We start from the raw sequence: 8,960 nt of genomic DNA on the forward strand, positions 1-8,960 counted from the left end.
GAGAGAGAGAGAGAGAGAGAGAGAGAGAGAGAGAGAGAGAGAGAGAGAGAGAGATATGACCTTTGGGCTCTGCTCCCTGTCTGACCCTTGGTCACAAATGTGACTTTAGATAGAAAGGCACTCTGCTCTTGAAACATACATTGTTGCCACCAGTGTGGCACTTGTCAAGAGGAATGTACTCAATAGAGAAGGCAGGGCTGGCTGGGAACCAATTATAGCAAACATTTCAGATATCCATCACACAGCAGAAACATAAGTCCCATTGATTGGTGACAATCATTTCTGGTATCTGTGCCCCTTAGGTCCTGTTTTCTACACCTTTGGGGACCTTTGTGAAATGTCACTCTCCCTGCAGGTCTTTGCTCTCTCTGCCATGCACACCTGGGCCCTGTGCAAAAGACAACTCAGGGCGTGTCTTTTACATTAATATTTGCTTTGTTCTGATTCTCCTCTGCTACAGAAAAACTACTTAAGAAAACAGAAATGCAATCCCAGAGCCAGAGCCAGAGATTAATTAAGCCGTGTGTTCTCCTGTGCTTGGGCTCTGTGTACTGAGAGCAATCGTTTACCCATTCCTAGCAGCACAGGGCTCCTCCATCTCAGCCCATGACAAAGTGGGCGACTGACCCTTCCTGGATTGTTCCTAGCAGTCAGGTTCAGGTGGTGTTCCATCTGTTAGGGTGAAGCTTGTTCTTCTGCCCTGCTACCCGAGGGCAGCAACACGAATCTCTCATTCACCTCCAGAGCCTGTGGCTGGGCCTGATCCAGAGGTGAATTGTGTGTGCATGTGTATATGTATTTTCATGTTTATGTGTAGATGTGTGTATTTGTGCCTGGGTTCATGTCTGTATGGCTATTCATTGGGCTGAGAGTGTGCCTCAGCTTGTGGGAGAGAGAGTATATCTGATTGGAGTTGGTTGTCCCCTCCATCATGTAGATCCAGGCATTGAACTCAGGTCTATTCAGCCTTGGTTGCAGACCCCTTTACCTGCTGAGCCACCTCATCAGCCCTTATGTTTAACTCCCCACTTTTTTTATTTTAAAAAACAAACAAACATGAAACATTTATTTTATTTTTTTAGCTCAAAAGAAACACCAAGTAAACAGGGTAAGAAATTAAATATGAATACAAGTTCTACCCTGGCCCTATTTATATATAGCCAGTATAGCCAAATGGACTCGTGGAGATAACATTTAGTTAACAGAACTCCCCTATTTTTTCCTTTTCCCTCCTTAAAAAGGAATTTGTTTTCTTTTTTAAACACTAACTTATTTATTTTTATTTTATGTGTATTAGTGTTTTACCTGCATATATATCTGTGTGAGCGTGTCATATGCCCTAGAACTGGAGTTACAGACAGTTGTAAGCTGCCCTGTGGGTGCTGGGAATTGAACCCAGATCTTCTGGAAGAACAGCCAGTACTCTTAACTGCTGAGCTATCTCTCCAGTCCCTGTTTTTATTATTATTATTATTATTATTATTATTATTATTATTATTATTATTATTATCTAGGAAAGGGTTTCTCTATGTAGCCCTGGCTGTCCTAGAAGTCACTCTGTAGACCAGGCTGGCTTCAAACTCAGAGATGCTTCTAATTGCTAAGCCACCTCTCTGGCTCCTTGTTTAATAAATGTTTCATTGTTGTTGGGGCCATTGAGGTGGCTTAGAAATCAAGAGCACTTGCCTGAGTTTGATCCCCAGGCCATGTGTGATGAAGATTCCCACAAGTAGTCCTCCTACACACACACACACACACACACACACACACACACACACTCACATTCACATGTTCATGTACATGCACACACATGCACATAATACATAAATGTTAAAAAACAAATTTTTTTTAGACAAAGTCTTGCTATGTAGCCCAGGCTGGCCTCAAATCATGACAATTTTCTTGCCTTGGTTTCCCAAGTACTGGACTTGCAGGAGTGAGCAGCCATGCCTGGCTTAACTTTGCTGTTTTTTAGTAGGAGGAGTTGAGATAGAATTACATGAGCCAGGGTGGCCTTGAACTCTACATCCTGCCTTGCTTTAGCCCCCTGAGTGTTGGGATTACAGGAATGAGCGGTCATGCCTGGTTGGGTAGCATTCAGCATGGTACAGCGTTATATGGGACTTTACCAACAGGTTTGGAGAGCCATCTGAGGCTGGCAAATCTTTATAGATATTTCGTATAATACACACCTGTGACCTACTTTTTAAGGAGCCTAGACTGGATCCCACCCTAGAAATTCTGGTTTGATTGGTCTAGGGTGTGGGCCTGGCCTCTCAAGCTCTTGGTGATTCCTATTGCAGCCCTGGCTGAGGAGGGCCTATTCTTCAAGCCTGCTCCTGAGAGTCCTGGACACACAGGGAGCAAAGAGGGCATACTGGAGGAGGAGCTAAGAGGATGCTGCGCTCCCCAGGAAAAGCAGCAGGGAGGGGCAAGCTCCGTGTGCCTGCAAGTGTAGCTGGAACCTTTTGGGGGCAAATTTGAGAAAACAGGGGAACGGGGCGGGCTGGGGTGGGGGTGGGGCTTATGTGCAAGGAGGGCTTTCTGCTGTTGGCGGCTTCCCTTCCTGGAAGTTGGTTGACTCAGGCCCTCAGGCTTCTCATAGGTAACAGAATCAGCATCAGCCTTGGGTGACTTCTTGACACATTTGGAAGATGTGTAGCCCAAGCTGGGCATGTGCACACCTGTAATACCAGCGCTTGGGGGTGGAGGCAGGAGGATCAGGAGTTCAAGGTCGTTTTTAGGTAACTCAGTTTGGGGGCTTCTCCTTATAACATTCTCATTAACCGATCATTACATACCATGGTTATTTTGTAAAAGATTTTGTTTGTTCTTTGTGGCCGCTCCTAGCTGTCCCAGATAGGGTTTCCCTGTGTAGCTCTGGCTGTCCCTAGAACTCACTATGTAGACCAGACTGACCTCAAACTCACAGAGTTCAGCCTGCCTCTGCCTCCTTTGGGCATTCCACCTGCTCTGACTAGCTTTTTCTTTTCCTTTTCTTTTTTTAAATTTATTCTTCTCTTATACAATATATTTCTACCACAACTTCCCCTCCCTCCACTCCCCCAACCCCCGTCCTCCCCTCTCCCTCAGATCCACTTCCCTTCAGGAAAGAGCAGGCCCACCGCTGCTATCAGTCCAAGTCTGGATGGTTCAGACACCTAGAGTAGAAGCAAAGATGGCTAACCAAAAAACAAAGCAACGAATGATTCCTAATGAGAGGCTGCTGCACTCATAGCTTGGTGCCTACTGCTAGCTGCTTTTATATCACAAGCTAGAGTTATCTCAAACGAAGGAACCTCAGTTGAGAAAATGCCTCCATAAGGTGACTACATTACCAAGCTGCACATCTGCTTCAAATGTGTAGGAGGCCTGGGTCCAGCCCCTGCCGGCTCTTTGGCTCTTTGGTTGGTGGTTCAGTCTCTGTACCCGCCTGGGCCCATATTAGCTGATTCTGTGGGTCTTCCTGTGGTGTCCTTGATCCCTCCTACTTGCCCAATTCTATCAACCACTCTTCTAACAATTGGAGCGGGAGCTGTCTCTGACTCTGTTGCCTGCCACTGCATCCCCTCCCCATACCTGGACTGCCTGGTTGGGTCTCAGTGGGAGAGGAGGTGCCTAGTCCTGCTGAGACTAGATGCTCCAGGGTGAGACCTGCTGAGACCAGGGTGGGGTGGTACCCTAGGGGTGCTCCCCCTTCTCTGAAGAGAAGAGGAGGGGTTAAAGGGGAGGGATTTGTAAGGGAGGGGCTGGGAGGAGAGAAGGGAGGGGGGCTTCGGTTGGGATGTAAAGTGAATAAAAAATAAATTATTGAGAAAAAAGATCAACGGTAAGGCATTTTCTTAATTAGGTTGGTGGAGAGGGCCCAGCCCCTTGTAGGTGGTGCTATCCCTGGGCAGGTGGCCCTAGGTGCTAAAAGAAAGCAGTTTGAACAAGCCATTGATGAACAAGCCAGTAAGCAGCACCCCTCCATGGCCCCTGCAGCTGCTCCTGCCTCCAGGCTCCTGTTATGTTTGAGTGCCTATCCTGACTTCCCTCAGTGACGCAAGTGTAAGCTGAAATAAACCCAAGTTGTTTTGGTCATGGTATTTCACAGCAACAGTAACCCAGTTAGGACGCACCCATTTCCTCCCTCCCTCACTGAAGCTGGATCAAAAGAGGAAGTGCTGCGTTCTGCTCAGGCTTTAGTTCCAGGATTCTCAGAGGAGTACGACTCTTAAGTTCATCTCCAGCAACCCATGGCCCAAACCGAATTCAGCAAGACAGCAGAATTTCTTCCATAAAGACCTATTCAATTAGGAAGTCCTATAGAGGGCGGGAGGACAGCTCAGTGGGTGGAGAGACAGTAAACAAACCGGGTAATGTCTGCACTCTGTAGGTCGAGGCAGAAGGATCAGGAGTTCAAGGTTACCCTCAGCTACATATTAAGTTCATGGCCATCCTGGACTACATGAAATGCTGCTTCATGGGGGAATTATCTATGGAAGATATTAAGACCCATGATAGAGAGACTGGAGAGATGGCTGCACTTGCAGAAGACCTGAGTTCAATTCCCAGCAGCCACACGGTGGCTCACAGCCATTCACAACCTCACTTGCAGGGCATCTGATGCCTTCTTCTAATCTCCATGCACACCAGGCATGCATGTGGTGCATATGCATACATTAGGGCAAAACTCTCATGCTCATAAAATTGTCTTTGGAGAAAAAGGACTCATGACAAAATCAAACAGTAAAACAGATTCTAGAGTGTCTGAGCCATAAGGGAAGACATGACTCTGAAAGACAGATTAAGATTTCTTGTGGCGCCCATGCTTTGCTGAGGAGGTCCAAGATGTCTTCTGTCTGTGATGGTTGCTCAGAGCATGTTGACAAGCCTGTGATGTTTGTTCTCAGAATATATTCCCCACCTCTATCTGCTCTCACTAGCGCCTCTTGCTTGACTTCTCCATCTCTGAGAAGGAAATGCTAGAACCAGAAAAGAGGAAATATGATTTAAAACAAACAAGCAAACAGAAAACAAAAAAGAAAAACAAACAAAAACCAAACTCAACAAGGAACAAACAAAACCAAACCTCCAAACCTGAGCTACTTGTGTGCTTGCTCTTGTCATGATAGGGATGGAACTCAAGGCCTCGCACATGTTAGCCAAGTTCTGTCACTGAGCTATACCCCCAGTCCCAAGGCTAAGCTGTTTAGATTAATCTCTGTGCAGCCCTGGCTATCATGGAACTCACTCTGTAGACCAGGCTAGCCTCAAATTCAGAGATCTACCTGTCTCTGCCACCTGAATGCTGGAATTAAAAGCATACATTACCACCAACCTTTAAATTATTTATTTATCTGAGATAGGATCTCACTATGTAGCACGGCATAGCCTGGAACTGCCTCTGTAGTTCAGGACTGCCTTGAACTCACAGAAATTCACCTGCCTTTCTTTCCTAAGATCTGGGATTAAAGATCTGTGCCACCATTCTTAGAAAAGATGGAGCTTTTTAGAGGAATAATAAAAATACTTTTTAAAAAATTTGTTCAGTTGGAGACTCCTGGAACTCATTTTGTAGATTTGGGTGGCCTCAAACTCAGAGCTCTGACTGCCTCTGCCACCACCATCTCCCATGCCCCACCCCTGCTATGGAGTGTGCCTGGGATTAAAGGCCTGTGCACCATGCCTGGCAATAAGTAATATTTCTAAAAGCCCCAAACAAATGGTGATCTTTACATCTCATGCAAACCATAAACAGTGTGAGACGTGTATCTCCAGCTTTATGCCCCTACAGAGAGGCCACAGAGAATTTCCAGCTTTATGCCCCTGCAGAGAGGCCACAGAGAATTTCAGACCCAGCACTGTCAGCTCCGATTTCACCAGATCGCCCCTTTGCTCCTCTTTCTTGTGTGCACAGTGCCTGGATTCTTACCTAATGAAGAGAAACCCTTTCCCTACCTTTCCCTGGGAAGCCTCTCACCTGGAATCTGTGTAGAGAAGTTCCAGGAGAGTGTGTATATTTTTAGCTACCAGTGTGATTGGCAGTGCAGCCTTTACAAAGCAGTGGATTGCCAGAAATGGTATTGAGATCCTTCCCTCACCACACATGCGTTGTAGATGCTTCTGGATGCCTAGGAAATATAATTAGAGTACAATTTATTTATTTATTTATTTATTTATTTATTTATTTTTTAGTAATTCATTGTGCTGTTTAATTACATATCCAACAAGCCACACAGAAATGCTCATAGCAAGAGTACATGATTTATTTCATTTTAAGAGTCCCACACATAGAACAGAGTAACTCCCAGACATGTCTAGCACAATCCAGGATCCTATGAGCACAACTTGGCTTCCCTCTCCTGAGGACAGAAAATGAATGAATAGGGTCCAGAAGCTCATGGCACAGGGGGTCATGGAGGCTGTGACCTGGACCCTGGGTGGCATCCATGACAGGGTCATCGTAACACAACAGTACTGTGCCATTTAATTAGTAAAAGATTGACAAGCTAGAGAGTTGGCTAAGTGGTTAAGAGCACTTGTTGCTTTTGCAGAGGACCCAAGTTCAATTCCTAGTCCTCACATGATGGCACACATCCATCTTATGTGGCAGACTCACATGGTGGTACTCACAGCCATCCATAACTCCAGTCCCAGGGGATCTGCATGGTGGTGGTGCTCACAGCCATCCATAACTCCAGTCCCAGGTTACAGGTGTACATGCAGGCAAAAACACATGCACATAAAATAATGAAATAAATAAACTTAAAAAAGTTCAAAGTTCAAGTTCACTAGACTACCTAGTGAGTTCAAGGTCAGCCTGGGCTACATGAGACCAAGACCCTGTTTTTTGGGAAAAAAATGTTCAAGCATGGAAAGCAAAGTAAATAGCCATTGTTTCATTGTTTCAATTTAAACAGAGTATAGCAGATAAATAAATATGAGTCTAAAAATCAATAACCCAAATTACTATGAGCATGATCAATGTTGTGAGATGATTGATCTACACACAAAATCCTGGGATTTTGTGAAAGGCTGCTTCAGATCAGAAATTGGCTCAGAAAGGTTTTTTTTTTTTTTTTTTTTATTAAAAGACTTTTTATTTTTATTTTATGTGAATCAGTGTTTTGCCTGCATGTATATAAGTGTTCTGTGTACAAGCCTGGTCTCCATGGAGGGCAGGAGGGGAGGGGGAGATGGTTGTGTGCCACCTTCTGGGGGCTGGATCCTTTGTAAGAGCAGGAAGTGCTTGTAACTCCCGAGGCATCTCTCCAGCCTGAGGAAAGACTTCTCTAAGGAGACTCATAAACAGAGACTGTGGATGAGAGACAGCCAGGCATGTACAGAGAGGAGCATCATGTGCAAAGGCCCTGGGGTAGGAAAGAACACGAACTGTTCCTAGTTTCCTAGAGGAAACCTGGAACACTGGGCAGGAGAGATGGGGTCAGCCAACCCCGAGATGTACTGGGGAGGCCCTGAGCTTGTGTTATTGAGAAAATGTAAGATTCCCAGTTAAACTTCAGATGAACAAGAAATAAATTGTCATGACTAGGGATGCAGCTTGATCCACAGAATGCTCGCCCAGCATGTTAGAAGCCCTGGGTTGCATTGCATAAAAGGAACTCAGATGTGGTGGAGCACACCTGTAATCCCAGCACTGAGGAGGTGGAGGCAGGTGGATGGGGAGGTCAGGGTCACCCTTGGCAGCACAGGGACTTTGTGGGCTGTACGAGGCCCTGTCTCAAAGACAATGTGCAGAGTAAGCATGTTCCCTGAATGTCTAGGAATATGCTAAAAATGAGTCATTATTTTTCTGAAATTTAAATTTGGGCATCTATCTGGGCAGGGGGTTTCCAGGTTCTTGGCCTCTCATTTGAAGGACTTAAGTAGACTCATATAGATTTGCAAAAGTGGCAAGGAAATGTTATTCAAACCCAACTGATAAAACAGGTCAGGCCCAGAGTGATAGAGCCCATAGGAGTGTCATAGGTCACCACAGCTTACTGACTTTATGCCTCAAAAAATAAAAATAAAAAATAAAAATAGATAGGGAGATGAGGCCAGCCTGGGCTATGTGAGACTATGCCTCAATAAAATAAAATAAAAAAATAGATAGAGAGATAGTCTCCCATAGCCCAGGCTGGCCTTCAACTCATTATGTAGCTGGAGACAACCTTAGCTTTTCAATCCTCCTGCCTTCACTTCCCAAATACTGGGATAACAGGCAAGTTCCACTATGCCTAGCCTCTATTTTGAAGCAACTTAAAAACATCTATCTGCCTGCCTATCATCTCTCTATCTATTGTGTGTACTCTCAGGTCTGTTCATGAATGAGTCATAGCATGCATGAGAGGTCAGAGGACAACTTCCAAGGGTTGGTTCTCTCCCGCTCTGTGGATTCCAGGGATTGAACTCGGGTGGCTAGGCTTGACGGCAAGAGTCTTTACCTTCTGAGACATCTTTGCTGGCCCATTTTAAAAATAAATAAAATTGAGGTGGCCCCTACCTTTAATCCCAGCATTTAGGAAGGCATGTGGATCTCTACCCATTCAAGGCCAGCCAGGGCTATGTAGAGAGACCCTGTTTCTAAAATAAAAAAGAAAATAAAATAGAGGTGCAATTCACATCACATAACATCAGACATTAGCCATTTTAATGTGAACACCGCCGTTGTTGTTAACATCAGAGAAGGTATCTTGTAACCAGTCATCATTGCCAACAGGACCAGCTCCCCTTCCTAGACCCACTGGCCACTGCGTGTCTGCCTGCCCTCCACCATCACCATAGTCTGCCTTTGGTTGGTCTTCGCCTTCACTCCATCCTTTTAATAATTAAAGTTGTAAAGAGCAGCCTAGCCCGGCAGTGGTGGCACAGGCCTTTAATCCCAGCACTTGGGAGGCAGAGGCAGGCAGATTTCTGAGTTTGAGGGCAGCCTGGTCTACAGAGTGAGTTCCAGGAACAGCCAGGGCTACACA

Source organism: Mastomys coucha, unplaced genomic scaffold, assembly GCF_008632895.1.
Source record: "Mastomys coucha isolate ucsf_1 unplaced genomic scaffold, UCSF_Mcou_1 pScaffold5, whole genome shotgun sequence".
Lineage (NCBI taxonomy): Eukaryota > Metazoa > Chordata > Mammalia > Rodentia > Muridae > Mastomys > Mastomys coucha.